Genomic DNA, 11,673 nt, shown 5'->3' with positions numbered 1-11,673 from the left:
GTTAACTAAACACCACAACAAATGAACCAAACGTTAACTGAGCACCACATTGCACAATGTATAACATACTAGAAGATCAGGCAATTAACCAAACCAAGCATGCTTGACAAATTGGAAATATAGCAATTGTATTTGTTTCTCATGTGTTTTGTGAAGAAAAAATCGATTTATTTCTCACAGGAAGACAATACAAAATTGCACCCTGAAGAATTGAACATCACATTTGCAGAATTGAACCAAATAGTTAACTGAACATGACAACTAATTAACCAAACAGTTAATAAGTGAGCACCACATTGCATGATATATATAACATATACACTAGAGCAACAGATTGCATGGTAAAAGTAGATAGCACAATTCACTAGAATTTGTTAAGGAAAGACAGTAGCTAGCAAAATGAACATGGGTCCTTATAGTGAACTAATAAGACAAGCTACTCCTCATTGTCGGAGATATCGATGACGATTGGATCCTTGGACATGGAAGAGGGCGAGGCCTCCGCATCGTGGGTGCCCTCGTCATAGTGGCAAGTTGCCTGAGCCGCTCCGGGCACCAACCTACTGGCTCTCGAGTTGAGGTAAGCATGTGCATGCTGAGAAAACACCTCGTTGTCTTCATCGAAGGTACCGAGGGTCGCCTCGAGAAAACGCCATGAACTGTCGTTTAAAACAGCCAATCGTGTCGCAGCGTCGGCGCGTGAGGCGTCGACGGTGGCCTCGTCTGCGAGGTGGTCCTCCAAGATCTAGGGGTCAGCACGAATGGCAGCCATCACGACCTCATCCGCGCGTGCGGCCGTGATTTGCTTCTCCGCTGCCAAATGCTCCTTGAGCTCCTGGCTATACTGCGTGCACCATGGCAAAGTGAGAGCTATGGTCTTGTGCAGTAAGCCAAGGGAAAATTCTCCATGCAGGATTTGTCCATCTATTCAACGCAAATGGTTCAAATTGAATAAGGTATGCAAAGCGAGAATTCAGAGCTAAGCCAATAGAAAATTTGGCAAGCAGCATTTGTACCTCCCTTCAATGTAAACGTTGTTTTCGGATGACCCGTGTGCAACCACGTACAGACAATTTGGTAAGATTTGCATCTGTCATATTGGGTATATAGCCATTTGTCAAACTCGAAAGATTGACATTTGTTGATCTAGTAACATTGCCATCTGTCAATCCTTGCAATACTGCGATTTGTCAAAATATGCAGCTAAAAATCACAAGCACTATCTAATTTTTGCAACTAAAATTCAGTAATTAAGAATAGATTTCATTCATAGATTAAGCAGTCGTCCTTAATTTATACAAACAGTTCAACTCGACAACTGAACCGACCAAACTTTTCCCCAATTGTTGCCAACCATGTACTGAAATAGCTAGTTCAACTATATATATACTGGCTAGTTTTAAGTACGTTGTACAATTCCACCACATCTATAGTCAGATGAACTGAACAAAATAGCCCCTCAATACTACTACTACAAAGGGGTTTTGTACTACTTCCGGCAGCCTCTCCTCTGCCGAGCACGCTCAGTAAGAGGAAGAAGAGGAGGAGCCTACCGATGAGCTGGACAACTGCAATACGGTGCCTGCCGCTGCTGCACCTTCAGCGACACTCACCTCGAACGCCCTCTGCCGCTCCAGACGACCCCTCTCGAAGCGGTCGGGCTGCTCGTAGATTTCCTGATTCCTCGCCTCTGCGTCGACGTGTGCTGCGGCCACGGCTGCGGTAAGGGTCTTTGCGTGCTTGACGAGGCTCTCCTCCTCTTCCCGCAGGAACTCGATGTAGTGCACAAGTTCGTTGACGCACGTGTGAGCCTCCACCTCCGCCTCCCTCCTTCGCGCGGTGGTGGCAGAGCGAGTGATGATCCAGACGGTCAATGGTGGGTTGGCGGCCACGGCGGCCAACGATGGGGTGGCGGCCACGACCACCACCTCCCGCGTTCGGGCCACGGTGGCGGAGCGGGTGATGGCCACGATGGACGGTAGTAGGGTGGTGGCCATGATGGCCACCTCCTGCCTTCGTGTAAGTGCATCTAGTGCCACCCCTAGGTTGTTTTGGAGTATTGACGACAAACTTGGTTGAGGGACTAATGTGTTTGTGAGAATTGCAGGATAATACAGGTAGTAGTCCCTCATTGATTCGGTTTACCTACCAGAGATGACCCCTAAAAATGTGTGAAGACATTGAAGACAATGGTGGTAGTCCCTCATTGATTCGGTTTACCTACCAGAGATGACCCCTAAAAATGTGTGAAGACATTGAAGACAATGGTGGTTGTGAAGATATTCAGAACGAAGATTATGACTCGAGAAGACATTCACGTGAAGACTATGGAGTGCGAAGACATAATTGTTTTATAGTTTCCTTTTCTTCTTTGTTGAGTCATAGGAACCACCGTACTGTTAAGTGGGGTCCAAGTGAACAAAGTCAGAGTGACTGATGTGATGCTCAACAAAATCCTATGTCTTCGAGCAAAGACAATGAGAGCAAATCTTATCTAGAGTTGGATGCTACCGCATGTGTTTGAAATCTGACTGTTGGACATGTGTTAGTTCCTTAGTGACCCAGGGTCATTTTGGACAAATCAGGTCAGGTTGCCTCCTGGCTATAAATAGCCCACCTCCTACACCATAAATTTGTGGCTGCTCAGCGTTAGTTCACGGCTTTTGTTGTTTGAGAGCAACCCACCTCCGAAGCATTTGAGAGAGAAATCCTTGGGAGGACAAAGCCAAAAACACCCAGAGCCAAAGAGTGTTAGTCATCACTGAAGTCTTTCTATCCGCGTGATCTGAAGACTTGTTACACTTGAGGACTGTGAATCCTCCAACCGATTAGGCGTCATGTTCTGAGCATCCAAGAGTCATTGTGGATTGCCGGTGAACGAAGTCTGTGAAGGTTTGGAAGTCTACCTTGAAGACTTGCCAGAGTGATTGGGCGAGGACTAAGTGTCCTTAGCTCAAGGGGAATAAGGTGATGACATGGTCTTCTGAGTTGAATCTCAGCCTCCCTAAACAGACATACAGTTGTCACAGCAACTGGAACTGGTCCAACAAATCCTTGTCCTCAGCAAGCAACTGGTTCTATCCTTTACCTATCTTTACATACAGTTTGTCTTTGTGAAGTCATTGCCTGCTTGCTTGGTCTGATTATCTATACTGTGTGAAGACTGTGGTTGTTTGGCTTCATACTATCTTCCATCCTTATCCATACTACCTAGCTGCTAATAGTCTTCGTGCTTTCACTTCAGTATTTACTTGTCTATGGCTTGTCTAGTGTAGTCTACCTTCCACTACATATCAATAGGTTCATTCTATCGTTTGTCTTCAAAGAACTCGTGTTTTGAATACTTTCATAAAAATCGCCTATTCGCCCCCCTCTAGTCGATAACTAGTACTTTCAATTGGTATCAGAGCAAGGTGCTCCCTTGTTTTGTGTGATTCGGTTTAACCACCTGAAGTTTTAGCTATGTCGATTCCAGGGATAATCAAAGTCTCTGGTGCGTGCCATGTCTTCGATGGCACTGATTACCCCTACTGGAAGAATAAGATGCGTATGCATCTTGAAGACATTTATGTCGACCTCTGGTATGTCGTCAAGAATGGCGTTCCCAAGGTCGGTGAAGGTGTCATTGCTGCTGATGTCAAGAGGTTCATTCAACTGGACTCGACTGCCAAGAACATCATCATTGGTCATCTGGCCAAAGGACAGTATGGTCGTGTGAGTGCTCTGGAAACTGCGAAGCTAGTCTGGGACTAGCTAACCAAGGTCAATGAAGGTGTCTCAACCCAGAGAGACTCAAGGATCAGTGTTCTTCGCAACCTCTTAAACCACTTCAAGAGAAATGAAAATATCCAGCTCACATTTGACCGCCTCACTGATATCACAAATGAGCTTCACGCACTCGGTGCCACTGAGATCACCAAGCATGAAATTGTCAAGACACTCTTGAGATTGCTTGACAGCTCATTTGACACCCTGGCCCTGATGATTCAAGAACGCCCTGATTTCAAGACTCTTGATCCGTCTGACATATTTGAGAGGCTCAATACACATGAGTTCCAGCTATCTAAGAAAAGAGATATCTATGGTCCCAACTATGGCAGAACTCGTGCTTTGAAATCAAAGGTTGTTTCCTCCTCTGAAGAAGAATCTGACTGCAGTTCTGGGGATCATGAAGACATTGGAAAGGAGCTTGCTATGCTTGTGAAGAAGTTCCAGAAATTCACTAAGAAGACAGGCTTCAGAAAGTCTTCAAGATCCAGCTCAAGAAATGATGAAGCTTCTACTCATGACCACAAGAAGAGAACATGCCACAAGTGCAAGAAACCTGGTCACTACATCTCTGATTGTCCGCAATGGGACAATGAGAACAACAAGAAGAAGAAGAACAAGGAATATGATTCTGATGACAAGAAGAAGAAGAAATCCTCAAAGTCTTCTTCCAAGTCTTTGTCAAAGTCCTCATCACAGAAGAAGAGCTCATCAAGCAAGGCTCGTGCATTTGTTGGCAAGAAGATGGATTCAGAGGAGGAGTCTGCTTCTGAGGAGGCGGAGGTGGAGTCTGTGGAGGAGTCCGATTCAGGTGTGGCAAGCCTGGCTCTAGCTTTAGCATATGTCGCCAAGTCCATCTTCAACACTGAAGAAAATGCCCCGTCACCAATGCTGATGCTAATGATGAGGATGACTCTGCTCCTACCTACTGCTTCATGGCACGCGGTGCCAAGGGTATGACACCAAAGGCTTCAGAATGGATTATGGACAGTGGATGCACTAACCACATGACTGGTGATCGAAGTCTTCTAATGGATTCAACCCTATGCCCATCCGACAAGAGTCACATCACATTTCCTGACACTGGTAAAAGCAAGATATTGGGTCTAGGTAGAGTTGCAATCTCAAAGGATCAGCACATGGATAAAGTGATGCTTGTTGAATCCCTTGGTTTCAATTTAATGTCTATCTCAATGCTTTGTGACTTAAACATGATTGTGATATTTGGAACATATCGTTGCCTTGTGCTAATGGAATCTGACACATCTCTAGTCTTTGAAGGGTATCGAAAAGATGATCTATACATGGTAGATTTCTTAGCAGGACCACAGTTGGTCGTATGTCTTCTAGCAAAAGCTTCAGAGTGCTGGCTCAGGCATCTGAGGCTAGGGCATGCTGGCATGAGGAACTTGTACACTCTCGCGAAGAAGAAACACGTCTTTGGCATCGAGGGCGTCAACTTTAAGAAGGATCATTTGTGTGGTGCCTGCGAAGCTGGAAAGATGACTAGGGCCCAGCATCCCTCGAAGACAATCATGACGACATCACGTCCCTTCGAGCTGCTTCACATGGACTTATTTGGCCCTACTCACTACTCCACTCTTACTACCAATGCTTGCCTCTATGGCTTCGTAATTGTTGATGATTACTCAAAATATACATGGGTGCATATAATCCTCTACAAGAATGAAGTGCAAGATGTCTTCAGATTATTCACCAATCGTGCCATGACGAACTATGGCATCAAGATCAAGCCCATCAGAAGTGATAATGGCACATAATTCAAGAACACCGGCCTCGGCACTTATCTTGATACACTGGACATCACTCATGAGTTTTTAGCTCCATACACACCCCAGCAGAATGGCATCGTGGAGCACAAGAACAGAACCCTCATTGAGATGGCACGGACGATGCTTGATGAGTACAAGACTCCAAGGAATTTTTGGCCTGAAGCCATTGATACTGCATGCCACGTCATCAACCGTGTTTACCTTCACAAGCTTCTAAAGAAGACATCCTATGACCTCCTAACTGGTAAGAAGCCAAATGCCAGTTACTTTAGAGTATTTGGTGCTAGGTGCTGGATCAAGGATTCACATCACACTTCAAAATCTGCACCGAAAGCACATGAAGGTTTTATGCTTGGCTACGGAAAGGATTCGCACTCCTACAGAAGCTTCAACCTCTTTCACTATAAAGTGGTTGAAACTGTGGATGTGCGGTTCGATGAGACTAATGGCTCGCAAAGAGAGCACCTACCAAATGTGCTAGATGAAGTCCCACCAAGTGAATCTATCAAGATGATGGGTACTAGAGAAATCATACCCTCAGAAGCTCAGTCTGAAGAAGAAATCATCATTGCACCAAGTCAACCTGAAGACAATGCTCAGCCTGAAGCCAATGCGGAAGATGAAGACAGTGATCAAAAAGGGAAAAATCTTCGTCCAGTTCATCCTCGAGTTGCAAATGAAGTACAGATTGAGAAGATAATTTATAGCATCAATGCACCTGGTCCAATCACTCGTTCAAGAGCAACACAGCTAGCAAATTTCTATGGACACTTTGCATTTGTCTCTATATCTGAACCCAAGAAAGTTGCTGAAGCCTTCATGGAACCTGAATGGATTCAAGCTATGCAAGAAGAGCTTCAACAGTTCGAGCTGAACAATGTATGGGAATTGGTCAAGCGTCCTGATCCTCGCAAGCACAATATCATAGGCACCAAATGATCTATCGCAACAAACAAGATGAGCATGGTAAAGTTGTCAAAAACAAGGCTCGTTTAGTTTCCGAAGGTTACACTCAAGTTGAAGGGATTGACTTTGATGAAACATTTGCTCCCATGGAAAGGCTTGAAGCCATTCGCATATTGCTAGCATATGCCAACCATCACAACATTCTTCTCTACCAAATGGATGTGAAGAGTGCCTTTATGAATGGCAAGATTGAAGAAGAAGTGTATGTTGCACAGCCACCTGGCTTTGAAGATCCAAAACATCCTGATATGGTATACAAGCTCAACAAGGCATTGTATGGCCTCAATCAAGCTCCTCGCGCTTGGTATGACACTCTCAAAGACTACCTGAAGAGCAAAGGCTTCAAACCTGGTTCTCTAGATCCAACACTCTTCATGACGACATATGATGGAGGACTGTTTTTTGCCAAATCTATGTGGATGAGATTATCTTCGGCTGCACTGACAAGAGATACAATGATGAGTTTGGACATATGATGCAAGAACAATATCAGATGTCCATGATGGGTGAGCTGAAATTCTTCCTTGGTCTTCAGGTTCGTCAGCAAAGCAACGGTATCTTCATATCACAAGAGAAATACCTCAAATATTGTGTGAAGAAGTTTGGAATGCAAGACTGCGAAGGATACACGACGCCATTGCCAACCAAAAGTCATATGGGCCCCGACGACACTGGTAAAGAGTTCGATCAAAAGGTATACCACTCCATGATTGGTTCTTTACTCTATTTATGTGCATCTAGGCCAGATATCATGCTTAGCATTTGGATGTGTGCCTGATTCCAAGCGGCACCAAAGGAATCACATCACTTAGCAGTCAAGCGAATTCTTCGATATTTGGCTTACACCCCAACTCTAGGATTATGGTATCCAAAGGGCTCAGAGTTTGATCTAGTTGGATTCTCAGATGCTGATTATGCTGGTGACAAGGTTGATCGCAAGTCCACATTAGGCACATGTCACTTTCTTGGGCGATCTCTTGTCTGTTGGTCTTCAAAGAAGCAGAACTATGTATCTCTCTCCACTGCTGAATCAGAATACATTGCTGCTGGATCTTGTTGTGCTCAGCTTCTGTAGATGAAGCAAACTCTCAAGGACTATGGTATCCACCTGAGGCAAGTGCCACTTTAGTGCGACAATGAAAGTGCCATCAAGATTGCCAACAACCCAGTTCAGCACTCGAAGACAAAGCACATTTAGATCCATCATCACTTTCTCAGAGATCATGTCATGAAGGAAGATATTGATATCATTCACGTCAACATTGAAGACCAATTGGCAGATATCTTCACAAAGCCCTTGGAAGAGAAAATATTTTGCAAGTTGTGGTGTGAGTTAAATATCTTAGAATCCTCGAATGTCGTGTAATTGGACACACATCCTAATGTTTATGCATGTTGATGACTTAGGAGTGCAACACACGAAGTAATGCATATCTTCAATCAATGAAGACATACACTCTAAGTGTGAATACATTAACTCAGAATTTGACTTTGGAGTGCCATGATAATTGTGCGTCGTGTCTGGGTCTAATACTTCCTATACGGTGGGTAACGCCACCACCAAATTCTCTTGAAGTGTTTCATTAGGCGTTATAATTGCATAGTCTTCACATTTGTTTTGTCTTCAACATTGATTTGACTTCATGTTTATCTTCGCAATGTTGATTTGGACCTATGCTGGTATATACATATATTCATGTTCTGTCCTTTACAACATTCACTTATAGCTATGTCTTCATGTTTGCATTATTTTCGAACTAAGTGAATGTGATCGGACACTAACCCCTTCTGTGCTTCTTCCTCAAAGTCTGTCTATCCAAATCATATGCATTCTATTGAAGTTGTCGATTGTCTTCTCTGAATCCTTGTCAGCAGAAGACACAGAGATAAAAGTTAAATCTGTTTTTAATGCTACATCCTGATTGCCTAAAAATCGGAGAAGCCGGAACGACCATCCGACAATCCAGGCGTGTGTGGGAACATGGAACAACTTCCAATAAGTTGCATGCATGCCACATGTCCTTCAGATGTGAACCACTAGGGCACCTGCGTAATTACGATGTGTTGTCCCTTTCCTTATAAATACACAACTCATCGCGGTCATTATCTCTTCTTCCACCTCGCCACCTCGCACAAACCTTAGCGCCTCCGCTAGCTCGAGTCGACGCCGGAGACGAAGCGCTCAGCTGCCGCGACTTCTTCGACGCCGTCCTCATGCCGGCCGCGGACCTCGTCCTCTCCACCGCCGCCGTAGGTGTCTACCGTCGCCGAGTTAGGGCACGGGAGATTGAATTGCTCGACCTCTCTCTCTCTCTCGACCTCGTCTAGCAATTCGTCAAAGGGTAAATAAAACTTACTTTTTACTGCCTTTTTGATCCGTCAAATCCATCCACTTCAACCAAAAGTGGTTTCTTGTCTTTCAAATCTGGATCCATCCTTGTATGCATCTCATAACATGCTAAGGATGTTCACTTATGCTTCATAACTAGTTAGATTCCTCACTTGTACTTATTCATGGATTCGTACAAATCTGGAACCAACCTTCTTCAAATAAGTGAATGTCTTCGCACTATGAGGTCAATGTCTTCAAACTGATTTATCTTCAAAATCTTCTGAGAATGCATATGACCTCTTCCCATTCCCCCGCACCTATAATGCTGTCACAGGTACATGTCCGTGGTAGAATCCCTTGGTTCTCATAGTCTGCATTCATTTGCAGAGTTCATACAGCGTCATATTCACCCACCTGAAGCCAGTTCCTGTCTGTCCAGCAAGAGGAAGCCATTCACTCTTGTCGGATCTCGAGTTCCGGCAAAACCCTTAAGGTTGGAACACTGGGGTGCGCACGAAGATCTCTCCTCCCCCTAGCTCACACACACCACGATCTCACGGCCTAGCTCGACGAACCCAAACAACAAATCGACACAAGATTTATACTAGTTAGGGCCACTGATGTGGTGTAATACCCTACTCCAGTGTGGTGTGGTGGATTGCCTCTTGGGCTGAGGATGAATAGTTACAAGGGAAGAACAGCCTCCCGAGGAGAGGTGTTCTTGTGCTTGATGAGCTTGTGGGTGTGAGGGTGGGGTGGATTTGACCCCTGGTGACCCGTCTTCTACGGTGGTGGCTAGTCCTTTATAGAGGCCCTGGTCCTCTTCCCAAATATTGAGTGGGAAGGGATCCCACAATGGCCAAGTTTGAAGGGGGGCAGCTAGTACAAGTTATCTTGACTAAAGGTGGTCTTCGCCTGCCAAAGGCTCTGGTGATGACGCCGTCTTGGGCTCCACTGTGACCTCCGTCTTGCTGTTGTGCTGGTCTTGGTCTCGTTGCACCGATATGGAAACCTTTGCCTGATGCCTCGGGAATCCACGCATGCGCTTGCCTCTTTAGCACCAAAGAGGAAACAAGGACATTGCATGCACTGGCGCCCGCCTGGCCATGGTCGTCATGGCTTGCATCACAGGGACCTCGCGAGGCGCCCCTTGCCTTGATCTCTCCGCTTCTCGCGAGCCAGCTTAGTGAGGCCGCCCCTGAGGAGGTCTTGTGTCGTCCGCCTTGCGAGGCTTGGCACCTCACGAGGGTCTTGAGTGTTTCCTGGTGAAGATGGGCCTTACAGGGCTGCTGGTGGAGCCACGCCGTGGGCCACAGGCAGGCAAGTCTGGGGAACCCCGTTCCTAGAACACCGACAGTAGCCCCCGGGCCCAAGGCGTGCACGGTCTTGGCTTCGAGGCGAAGCCAAGGGACAAGTGTGAAGTGCCACGGGCCCAATAGCCTGCGGCCTTGGTTGACGTGTGGCGATTGATTGGACGTGGGTGTCTCCGCTTCCCCACGCTGCCTCGGTAACTGCCCGACTGACAAAAAGGCTGGCGCGGGCTATATCTGTCTTCATTGCCTTCCTTCGTCTTGCTCCAGATCCCCTTTCTCACTCCTTGCTTCCGAAATCTTCAGATCTGCTCCGATTCCCCTCCACGCTAGCGACCAATGGCGCCCGACAAGGCCAAGGACATGGCTCAGCCCGCGTGGTACGAGCCGGCTCTCCATGCGCCCAATTTTTCGGAGAAGAACCTCGCCGCCACGCGTCTGCTGACGGCGGGGGAGAACAACGAGAAGGGGAAGACCGAGTTCCGGGCTGGCTCCATCTAGCCGGAGGCTTTGAGGAGCACCTTCTACCCCTTCTTCATGAGCAGCATCGTTGCGGGGCTGGTTCCCCCCTTCTCCGACTTCTTCTACACCATCCTTAGCCATTACAGGCTGCAGGCCCTCCATCTTCATCCCAACTCTGTTCTTCTCTTGACCATCTTTGCCTTCTACTATGAGGCGTATGTCGGGGTGATGCCATCCGTGGCCCTGCTGCGCCACTTCTTCTTCCTCCGGATCAATGACAGCCACACCTCAGGGTGTGCCAACTTCATGGCGGCCGGCAAGGCCAACACGATCGCGAAGGCTAGGAAGAAGGCCGAGGGCTTCAAGAGCAAGTGGGTCATGATGGATGCCAAGTGCGTCCACCCACGGCTGACGCTACCAACGGAGATGCCCAGTCCGACGAACGGTGGTCTCGAGCGAAACTTACTGACGACCGGGCGAAGTCGGTGCTGGAGAAGATGACCGCCGCCCTGAAGCCGGGCAACGTGAAGGCGGAGAAGCTGACGGGGGCAATGCTCCTGAGGGAATTCCTGATGCTTCTTGTGGCTCCGTTCCAGGCACGCTCACGCCCCTTGTGGATGCTTGGGGCGAAGAAGATAAGCTTCGCTTGAGTCCGGAGGCCTTGTCCGAAGAAGAGATGGCTGTGGCTCTCTGCCTCTTGGTCGGGGACGACCAGGAGTATCCGTCGAGCTCCTTCGTTCCCTTGTTTCTTTGCAAGGACGGGGCACAGGTCACGGCGGCCATGCCTGAGGGAGTCTTGGATTAAGGGGTCCTCAGACAGCCGGATTATATCCTTTGGTCAGACTGTTGGGCTATGAAGACACAAGATTGAAGACTCCGTCCCGTGTCCGGATGGGATTCTCCTTGGCGTGGAAGGCAAGCTTGGCAATACAGATATGTAGATCTCCTCCCTTGTAACCGACTCTGTGTAACCCGAGCCCCCTCCGGTGTCTATATAAACCGGAGGGTTTAGTCCGTAGGACAAGAACAACAATCATACCAT

This window comes from Triticum aestivum, chromosome 1A (genome assembly GCF_018294505.1).
Source record: "Triticum aestivum cultivar Chinese Spring chromosome 1A, IWGSC CS RefSeq v2.1, whole genome shotgun sequence".
NCBI lineage: Eukaryota > Viridiplantae > Streptophyta > Magnoliopsida > Poales > Poaceae > Triticum > Triticum aestivum.
Note: the sequence above shows the minus strand (reverse complement) of the source record.